General features: G+C 42.8%; 1 long non-coding RNA gene across 1 annotated transcript; it reads left to right on the forward strand.

Moving 5' to 3' along the window:
- The first annotated feature begins 395 nt into the window (after positions 1–395).
- On the forward strand, positions 396–2,681 carry LOC135393166 (uncharacterized). Its single transcript, XR_010422500.1, has 2 exons — positions 396–1,607; positions 1,763–2,681. It is a non-coding gene; the product is annotated as an uncharacterized LOC135393166 (long non-coding RNA).
- The last annotated feature ends 8,448 nt before the right edge of the window (positions 2,682–11,129 follow it).

The raw sequence follows: 11,129 nt of genomic DNA on the forward strand, positions 1-11,129 counted from the left end.
TACATATGTTCTGCCCTGTGCATCCAGTGTCTCAGACTGTATTGCGAAAACATGTCTCTTGTGTGTTTCTGTGCCTCCCTAGCGACAGTAGTGTCGGTGATAAACCTGACATCAAATAGCAGTTTGACCACAGTTTGACAAGTTGACCCCTTTCTTTCTTGTTCAGAACAATGCATCTACGAGGGTCATCGGCTGAATGATGGAGAAGAAGTCAAGCTGAACCCTAACGTTTGCGTTGTTGCTTCTTGCTATGCCCCAAGGAACGTCATTACATTCTCTTCCTGCGGTGTAGTGGGCGTCCCCGAAGGATGCACCCTCGTTGAAGACAGTACCAAACCGTACCCGGAATGTTGCCCAGATGTGGTCTGTCCTTCTAAACAGGAAAAATAAAATGTTCCTTACCCATACACTTTCTCGTCAGTTGTAAATGATGAATCTTTTATTTTTATTTATTCATTTAATTTTAATATTACGTTTTATTAAGACGCAATGGACTGACATACACCATTCGGTGGCAGTCCAGAGAGAGAGGAAAATAATTATATTTAATGTTATCGATTTTTATGTCGTGGCCATGGAGAAAGCTCTGTGGCGGCGACGATGGTAGAACAACTCCCTGGTAAGTCATATGTGAACTTTCCGCTACTTCCGCGTCAAGTCGCCCCTTACTTTGGTCGCTTTCCTTTTTAGCCCACCGACATTGTCAGACCCAGTCTTTTTAAAGGGACTCTGACCAGAAGCTGTGAGAGCTGTTTCGTATGTGCAGTCGATAAAGCACCCCAAAAGGACTCTCCTTGCGAGAATTCATGCATTAAAACCCCACGGATTCTCTAAATTCGAATTTTAAAGCGACAGTCCGGAGGTCTGGTGGTTTTCGAATAACGACTGTATTAGATTCCAGACAGGACGTGTATGCTACATGTGAAACGAGAAAGCTTAAATCTTCCTCGTTGTTGAGAAAATGAATTTAATAGTATGCGAATTCCATATCCGGTTTCGGTCTCCCCTGACCACGCCCGACACTAGTGACGTCACGAGTGTCGAGACAAAGCAGCATCTGCTGCGGCGACGCGAGACGTAATGAAATCGAAAGTGTTTTCAGCATGAGCTCTACGGGCGAAAAAGAGCTGCTTTCTGAGAGCGACGACGACCTTTACTATGACAACCATGTCGAAGACGAATGTTCGTTTACCACAGACGCTTTACCAGTTACGCATGTACGCACGGAAGCATGCACGGATACGGGCGTTGAGGCTGCTTCGTCGCCGGAGATTCCCATTCAAGCAGCAGATTTGTTTAGGTGACACCTCGTTGTCTGCACGCGAGTTTTGTGTCTGTTTACACGGCATATGTTGTTGAGCCAACTTTTTGTATATCTTGTTTAGGTGTTGGTGCTTGGGCTGCAATCCGGAACGCCCAAATGAATTTCTGTGCTGCCGAAGCGTCGTGATCATTTCCCAGATCTGTGACGAAAACAACATTGATTGCATTGCTCAGCATCATATGTTTCCACTATTGTGCCTTCACCGCGAAATTCTCTCCGTTTTCGTACGACAGAAGAGGCACTACATCCCCACCAAACTGGAGCAACACAGAGACGAGAACAGGTACTGTAATAACCATATGTTTATACTTACTGAACCGCGTTAGTTTACATACGAAAACCATTAAAGTCTGAGGAGTAGATGTAAAATTTCTAGAATACCGAACTAAGTTTTGGGACGGCACGAAGAAACTGAACTTATTCCTTTTTCTTCTGCAGTACACTCAGGTTTGCAGTATATACCTTGTTTGTATGTTGGGTGTGGGGCCGCCTTAGCCATGGACATCGCAGGCAAATACCCGGCTGCTGCGTATCAACTATTCGCAGTGCATTTCCATCAGCAGTCTATCAAGGGTTTCAAGGTGGGAGAGATGCAACAAACAGTTCCGATGAGCGATCTATTGAAGTTGCTATGATTTGTATTGACCACCCAATGAATTTTTTCAGAGATTGCTCACTGTATGATTGGAGAGCGATTTTGCTGCGCAGCCTTCCTTGAAACCTGGCTGTACTCTTGTACAAGATACACAGAAACCAACCGTGAAACAAATAATCTTTATTTACATTGATAAAAAAAAACACACACACATGTGATGGTGCAGAGATTACAGGACTTTTGGATGTTTAGCAGAAGTTACATGTCCATCCAAGGACCCATGTTGAAAAATACCACAAAATTGTTTGATCATTGCATGCCTACCTCTGCATGAAACTGAGGCAGACATGTGGAACACTTGCGCTGAAAAGAAATGTTAATATTACTGGCAGGGACAACATATATGAAATCCATATTCTATGGCTATATATCCATGGCTTCCACATTAGGCATTGCATGTCTCGCACATCGTCCTAGACATCCTAAATCATAAGAGAAGCACGTGTGTTTACGGTGCCCAGTTTTGAACCACTTATGGAATTGAGAAGCTTTCTTGTCATTATCTGCTCTGTATAATCATGTTCTTTCTCATTGTGCAGTCTGTGCAGTCTTGTGGTGTGTATTGTGCAGTCTGTTCATTTGATTGTAGATATTCTATTTTTGTGCATTTGCAGCAAGTGCTGTGGAATAATTTATTTGTGAAAACACTTTATTTTCATATAATCATAGTTTATAGCAAATAAATGGAGAGGACAATTATTATTCAGCATATTTGTGATATTTAATTTCTCCACATTTCAACATCGTTTTAATGACCTTTATGATAGCGTACAATGCAAGATATACTTATTTTTCCCATATGACACAATAGAGAAACAAACCGATATTTAAAATGATGTTCAGCAACCAAAAAAAGAACAGGAAAAACAGTTCTGCATGAATACACGCCCATGTTGTGTATTCTAATTCTAACAAGTAAGCTAAACAATGAAAGACAAGCCACATTTTCCATGCTCATTTGAGTCTGAATTTCGGGGTCGTCGGCACTGGAAGGCACGATCAAGCTTGCAGACTAGATGGTAAGACCTCACCATATCTCAGAACTGTTGAACAACCAGGGTTACAACTTGGACTGGTTGGTACAGTGCTGAACAAAAGTTTAGGGAACGTGCTACGGTGGATTCCTCCCTCAAAGTGATACGCCAGCAGGGAACAGGACAGTACGGACTTACAGACATGTGCCTAGGTAACTCGGTTACCTGCCACCATTCGCTGCAAAGCGTATCACTCAGAGGAAGGAGTGCTTCACAGCATGTCCCGTGAACTTATGTCGAGCACTGTACAACAGAATAAACATGAATAGAGACCTAAATAAATGCATGGTTGAATTCGGTGCTCTGTGTTGTGTACGTCCTTTTACGAAGTCTGCCATCACTGGAGGTGTAGTGAATTATGTACGTGAAACAACTTTACTAATAATTTGCTACACATAAATTAAACAATCATTACATAGATCTCACAAAGTAACATATAAAGGATACACTTTGCAAGAAAGCAAATGCTGTCATTTTCAGGCTTCAAGCTCATTGTGTCGTCACATGATCATGTAAAAAGTATGCTGTACCTGAAGCAGAGTCACTCACTCCTGTGACAACCCTTATAGAGTAGCCCTGTGGCCATACACAGCTAGGTTCTCGCAATGTCTTAAAATTGACTATGAGGTAACCTGTTTCTTGTTAGGCTGTCTCTCTCTCTTTTCTTTTTTTTATGTCAGTTTTATTTCTTTCAGTACAGGTTCCCCGTGATGCAAAGACCTCGAATAACTTTGAATGTCATCATTAGAGCCCAGATTATTAGGCATCAAAAAACCTTCTTTTAGGTGCCTACAAAAGGTGCTAAGAATCCTGATTTTAAATCCTAAATGTCCTAAATCTTAAAAATCCTAAAAATGTCACTACAGAAAGGTAATTATTTCTTCATCTGTAGCACTGAATACGCAAAGAGAAAGTGAATAAGTCACTTCTATCCCCGGGGGCATCACCATAACTGGGAGTTGTTAGTGTTTTAGTGTTGGGGGGGGGGGGGGGGTCTGGATAAATTACTGTTCTAGGTTGCGACAAAGCCGTTACGAGAGGCGGCTATATTTTTAATAACGACCCATGAGACTCTACAGTGCTGGAATGGAGAAAGAACAAAGCTGTATCGAGTAATCAATTTTCAATTCACAGCTTACATGTCAATACTTTTTTGGATACTTGCTTCTTTTAAACAATCAAAGATTTCAAAAGGACGTCCGATGTGACCCATGTCAATTTCGCCTGGACAATGGAGTTTTGCTACAGCTTTAGGGTCATCATAGGTATTCTTCAATGTTTAATTTGAGCTTTATGCATCTTTCACAAAATAGGCACTAATGCCGCAATAGGCACTTATAGGCACTATTAAATCAATACAGGATGGTCGTCAGCACCCATCTGGTGCTCCTATATCAAAAAGGCAGTGTTAGAACCACACGAAAAAAATAGGCATTTGCCGAGGAATCCGGGCTCTAATCATCAACAACATGCGGAAGCTCTGTCATACTAAAATTGTAGTACAAAGTGAGACAGCAAAACAAACACCAAAGTCCAACATACGTTGGTGTTCATTTAAGACAAGTAAAGCAATTTCATTGTTGCAATCACACTCGATGCAAGGTGGTTAGGCAAAGCATTTAAAGCATATTGCATGGGGAAGAATTTTTACTGGAATGCTGGGCTTGCAATTACTAGGCATTACTCATCATCCTCTATTTGTAGTAATTGAACATACTGTTTGGCGGGAAAATGCCAACGCCACAGTGACCAAAGCTATAGTGCTGCTGCTAATGCCGCTAATTTTATGTGTTTACCTCCTGAGCTCTGTTGATGTGCTAAACTGAACTTCTGTTTGCAATAAGTGGGATCAGTTGACTTATCCCATTTTCACTTTATTTATTGCAATGAAATATACACACCAGTATGTACCTACCAAGAAAAATTTAGGACCGCATTGCAATTTATTGCCTTGCTACAGGACGGTACAAGAAATCCATGTGTGTAAATGGGACAGACAGTCAGAGCAGGCCCTTTTTTTACGCACTCGTGCAAGTGGAGTAGCCTACAAGAACTTCAACTTCCACTTGAGAAACACATTATACCTATGTCACATGACTGTTTCAGTAGTGGTAATGAGCATTGTAGCAAGAAAAAAGTGTGCAGTAAAAACAAGTCATATTATGCTGGCCATCTAGGACATTATTTTCAAAATTGTCCTCACTTAGCAGCATAATAAGTTCAATCCCTGCTGTCCCACTACACAAGGGTGATTTCACCCTACCTAGCTGACATCACCATCAAGGTCAGACTGAAAAAGGTGATAGGTCATGCCTGTGAATTTTGTGCGCTTTCTGCAAAGTCACACCCCCGAAACGATGCTATCAGTACACTCATGTAGAGCATACATCTTACATACATGTTACACCTTTTGTATTTTTTGTTATTCCAGGAAAACCAGCTGCAATTACTTTAACAAACGTTCACTTGGTTTTCTCGGTTTGGAATTTTATTACTTAGCCCTGCACATAGAGGTTGAATTATCCACATACATAAGTTTTGTGTTGGGAAGCAGATCTACATAAGCAATGTAGTATGCCTTTCAATTGGCTACCGGAAGCAGGTTTATGGCTTGACCAAAGGAAATGATTTTGGGACATGGTTTTGCCATTTCCTCTCAAGATCAAGTGCAAGCTTATTAACATTGGAACATCATTTTGACGTTGCCTCCCATGAGAGGTATTCAAGGATTCCTGTTTGTTTCGAGGTTCTACTGACGTTTATCTACATGTAGTGATCATGAACACTTAAATGTCTAATTTCACTTTCAGTTAAAGTGGTTATAGGAATGGTTATTTCCTAATTCCTTGAGAAGCATCATCTGCACTAGTATTGGCGTGCCATTATGTCAATGATCTTGTCTTGTTGCAGAAATGTTGCAAGAACTTTGCAACATCACATTACAGACGTGATTAACGCGTTGTGACCGTTATAAATATAGTTTCTTCCAACGTACCTCTACAGAGTGGAATGAGCTTCCGGCGGGTGCCGTCAATGCGGCTTCCTCAACGGCATTCGTCAATTTATTGAAATGTTCATAATTGACTTGCTTGTGACTCTTGTTTTCCGCACTTGTTTACTTTGTGTATATTGTGCGCTCCAGCATCCTTTAAATACTTTGTATATGGGTTTCTTGTGTACTGTTGATTGCGCAAACCTGCTTTGGCCACCAAGAGGTGGCTGGCAGTATTTCAAAATAAAATAAATAAAAATAAAACGAAATAACAGAAATTTCAAAGTTCTGCATGATTTCTGTTAAAATGTCTGGTTCCAGTTTCCGACCTGCCACAACTGAGCGCGTTCCGCCATTCTATTGTCAATACCTTCTTTGTTTGGTAACATATGGCAGCTTACAGAGAAAGTAATCAGGTAGATGACTTTCATGGAGAATAGGGCCCTCGGTCTCATGGCACAAAGGCACAGAGATACAAGAAGACCAACATGACACATAGACGTGCTCATAGAGACACGAGAGAAACTAATGTTCTGAGGCTGGAACAACATAGAAGGGACAGATACAAACAAAGCCTCAAAATTGCCTAAGAAATCAACGATGAAAGATGAAAGTCACTGAAAAGGTTAGCCAACTGTAGGGATCGAACCCACATCTTCTGGATTACCGATCCAGGGCTCTACCAATTGAGCTAAGCTCCTCGAAAGTCGCTGGAGAGGCGTGTTAGCTTAGCTCAATTGGTAGAGTCCTGGATCGGCAATCCAGAAGATGTGGGTTCGATCCCTACAGCTGGTTAACTTTTTCAGTGACTTTCATCTTTCATCGTAGAGACACACACACAGTTATGCACATATGCACGCTTTGCTGCAGTCATTTCTTGTCCATCACAGTTAGTTGTAAAAATATTCAATGCTTGGAGGCTGGCACATATTCACACAAAGTCAACTATATACCTCGGCAGAATGTACTCATGAGCATGCTCACACACACAATGTTGCAAATGAGTTGAACAGTGGAGCTGAGCAGGGAGTAAACAAATGATGAACTGAACAAGAATTGAGTAAGTAAGTAAGAATGAGTGAGAAAAGAAGTTGAACTGAAGATGAGTCAGCAAACAAGCAGCTGAGCTGAAGATAACTGAGCATGAATGAGCAGGAGTCACAAATGCTGATGTTGGTCATACCTGGCCTGTGGTCATAATTTGTGATTACTGTTAGTGTATCAGTCCAGAACATATTGCAAATGCTTTTGGCGTACGGCAAAAATTGTACATTTCCCGTCGTGGCAAAAGATCATGCTTGGGCGAAGTCTTGAAGCCTGAAACAGCTGTGTCATTTCACTGATTTACCTGACCAGTTATGCCTGCGTGCCAACAGTTGATGAGTACAGCTAAACGATTGTCCTCTAAAACCTGCTGTACTGCGACTCCAACACAGCTCTCATCTCTGGCCTGTCTCCATAGCTGCTGCTTCTGGTAGGCAATGATACCTCTACCAGAGCATCTCTTGCTTTTTTGAAGGATGGGTAGCGAGCGATGCGATCGAAAACAGCAGACTTCAGGTCAGTGACATAGCCTGCCAAATATAAAAATGGCTAGATCAATGAATAAATTATTCCACCCTTTGTACTTCTGAGAGCACCCAAATATAAACTAGTTTTGTAATTTCCAAGTTAAAGCAATAACTTCTCCAATATTACCATGACTTTGTGGTGGTCATGCAAGAGACGAGATCAGCAGTGCAAAGACTTTCCAGTGGTGGCCTGTATTGTTTTATGCGCATCATAGACTCAAGACAATGTCGCCACACATAGGTTACAGTAGCTTTCCTGGATTCCCCATGATCTGTTTGGCATCACTTACTGTATATGGTATCCTCCTTCACGGGAACAGCGATCCACCCTTTCCGCACCTTTGACACGGTGGTGCTTCACAGCACCATCTCTGAGAAGGGCAACACGATCTGCATTGGCATTATAGTGGAGTGCTGCCAGAGCAGTCCTATGAGCAAAAGAGATGCAAGAGATGAGCAAATGCAGCACTGATGAGTATGATCACAAACATGTGTTACAGTAAGACAAGCTCTCTCAGCAACACATCAGGGCATCGTGTGAGTGTGATATCATGATTCTGATAAATTATAGTTTTGTACACGTATTGTTCCCTCTCTCTGGGATGATGTACATCTAAAGCCACGAGTTTTTGGGAAATTTTTCTTTACGCTACACCGGTAACGACAAATGTAAATAAATAAACCAAACTGATCACGTGAAACTCGTCAAGTACATGAGTTCCATTAAGTTTCATACCTTGCAACCAACGATTTAGGCGCAAAGTGGATCAGGACAGCATGGAATGTTTCCAATCCAAATGTCTGCTGCGCTGATGAGAGCTGGGGAACGTCTTTCAGCAGGAGCTTTGCCAACAGAATGTCATGGAGCTTCTTGTAGGTCTCCGTCCCTAAGCACAATCTTTTATTGTGAAAGTAGCTTTTCAAAATTTTCTTTTATGTCTTTGAATCGTAATAATTCCATAATTATAAGGCTTCCTTTGAGTCACCAATGTGTTACAATTTACAGTTATTCTTGTTGGGCTTCTGTATCGTTAATGTACGGATAGATCAGTGAAGGAAAACATAATATTGACAGGTCCAAAAAATGAATTAAAAAACTGGAAGCTCTTTGTATTTGAGTCTCAGGTGAAACCATGCAAAAATTACCTTCCTCAAGCCATCTTCGTTGGCCCAAATCACCATGGAAGCAGGAAGGGTGCAGGCTATTTGGGTGTGTGTGTATATTGATGACGTGCCGCATGATCGTCGTCCACATAGCAAGCAAAAGATCGCCACTGTCACTGGTGCGCGCACATCAATATAGGTGGCGGATTATGCTTTCGCACCACAGTCAAAGAACTTGGTGCTTCTTAGATTGTGATGCTGCAGCGATCTTTTTCTTGATGCCTGCATAGCAACAGCAATGATGATTATGTAATATCGAATATCAGTTCCATACACAGTGTTCTCATCATCTAACGTTTTGCAACGAGCCACACATCAAAACGACGGCTGGTACTCGGGTGCTTGTCCCTCAGAAAGGTTTTCACCTGTGAGTGCCTGTCAGTGACCAGTTTGCTGACGACCAACCCTTTAGCTGTCAAGTAGTCAAGGCAAAGCTCGAGCCCCCTCTGTTCCATGCAGTAGCTGGAAGACACGGTTGTTGCTTGGAAATGGATTTCACAAGTTTATGGTTACTGGCTACGAAATCCACAAAGAAGAAACTTCTATAGGAAACGTGCCTTAACTACTTCGAACTGTACAATCCTGCCGATCGTGGTCTCCATTATCGTATATATGTGCCGTGCAGTGCGGCGTGCCCAGGAGAATCACAACGTGCATCTCCAGCAAGGTGCAGAGGCCTGTCCCCCAGCTTCTCCAGCACTGCTGCCCATTCTTTATCCCATACCTGGAGAAGTTTATGGGTAACAACACGCAGTATATAATAGATTCAATGTGTATTCTCTCAATGTGTATTCGCAGAAACACAGCATCACTATGTCCCCACTAGAGTAGAGCCCTGCACCATCCGCGAATGGAAGCGGATATCCGCAAGATACTTGCAGATTCGGATGAAAATTTATCACTTGCTGCTGTACGGATCGGATGCGGATGGCTCGAGGTCGGATGCGGATCGGATGCGGATACGAAGGCAGCGGATCGGTAGCGGATCGGATGCGGATATACCGCGTGCTGTAATTTTTCCACTAGCAATTTATTTGTATTGCGCGCAGACAGCGAGCATCGGCGAGGTAGCGTTCCACGCGTTCTAGAAGTCTCTCCATATCGCATTTGTTGAAAGGTTTACCTTTGCTTCTCATCGTGAGTGTTTCCGTGACACCATGGATGCATCCGAAATTATACCAACATTCTTCCGGCGGTTTTTACGCGTGCTTCGAAACTTGCGGATTTTGCGGATCGGATGGGGATATTGCGTTTTGCTCAGCGGATCGGATGCGGGTGTAAACGGTTGTGTATGCAGCGGATGGGGATCGGATAACATGTGCGCGGATGCGGGTGGGATGCGGATGCCAAAAATGTCATCCGCGCAGGGCTCTACACTAGAGTGTAGATTTCCTTGAAACATGTAGTAGATATGTCTTTCCTTGACAGATGAAAGCCTCAGAACATCAGTTTCTCTCATGTCTTTCCTTGATCAGGCTGTATGCAAAATGGGCAAACGAATAACCCAGGTGAAAAAATTCCCTAAATGGATCCGCTTGCAAGTCAGTTATGGAGCCAGGAATTGATTGCTAGCTTGGAATGTATTTCCAGCTAGGAATGAATTGCAGCTAGGAATTGCTTTCCAGCTGGAAACACGTTTCCATTTTCAAATGGATCCACTTGCAAGGCGGTTATGGAACCAGGAATCGATTCCGAGCTAGGAATCGATTCCGAGGTTCCTTCGGAACCCACCTGCACGTAGTTTATAGCCAGGTTTCAGCATGCTGTGAAGAAGTGCAAGACAACAACATGATTTCCACGTTGATTTTATTTTTCTGGCCAGATGTGGGAATGTTACTCAGGTCAGGTCCAAACATATCTGGCCAGATAAGATTATCAGATCTGGAAGTGTTATGCAGGCCCACACAAAACAGATCTGACCTGATTATGATGCCAGATCTGGAAATGACCTAATTCCTGACCAGATCCAGATCTGAAAATTTTGATCAGGCCAGATAAGAACCAGATCTGACCTTTTCGTAAAGGCTAGGTTCGCCCGTGCATCAAAATACCAGGGTTGCCCGGTTAGATTTCGTATTTTTTCTCCGCCTTCGTTACCGTTTTAGATTTACCTTGACGGTCGAGTCAGCCCTCGCATTGCATTCTGTGATGCTCCTGTCTACCACGTGACTGCTCACATGACCCGAAGACCGTGCAAATGCCAGGTGCCAAAGCAGACAACGAGAGTTGTGGTTGTCTGAGTTCAGATATCCACATCGTGATGAACGCGCGGGTGCAGTCTTATTTCTCTGTGTTCGGGGGTTTGCTGATGGCTTACTCTTCCATTACAAGACCTTAGCACTTAGTACAGCGCCAGCTCGCAGACGAACGATTCAAGATGACCCTCGCA

The sequence above is a fragment of the Ornithodoros turicata genome, chromosome 4 (assembly GCF_037126465.1).
Source record: "Ornithodoros turicata isolate Travis chromosome 4, ASM3712646v1, whole genome shotgun sequence".
Taxonomy (NCBI): Eukaryota; Metazoa; Arthropoda; class Arachnida; order Ixodida; family Argasidae; genus Ornithodoros; species Ornithodoros turicata.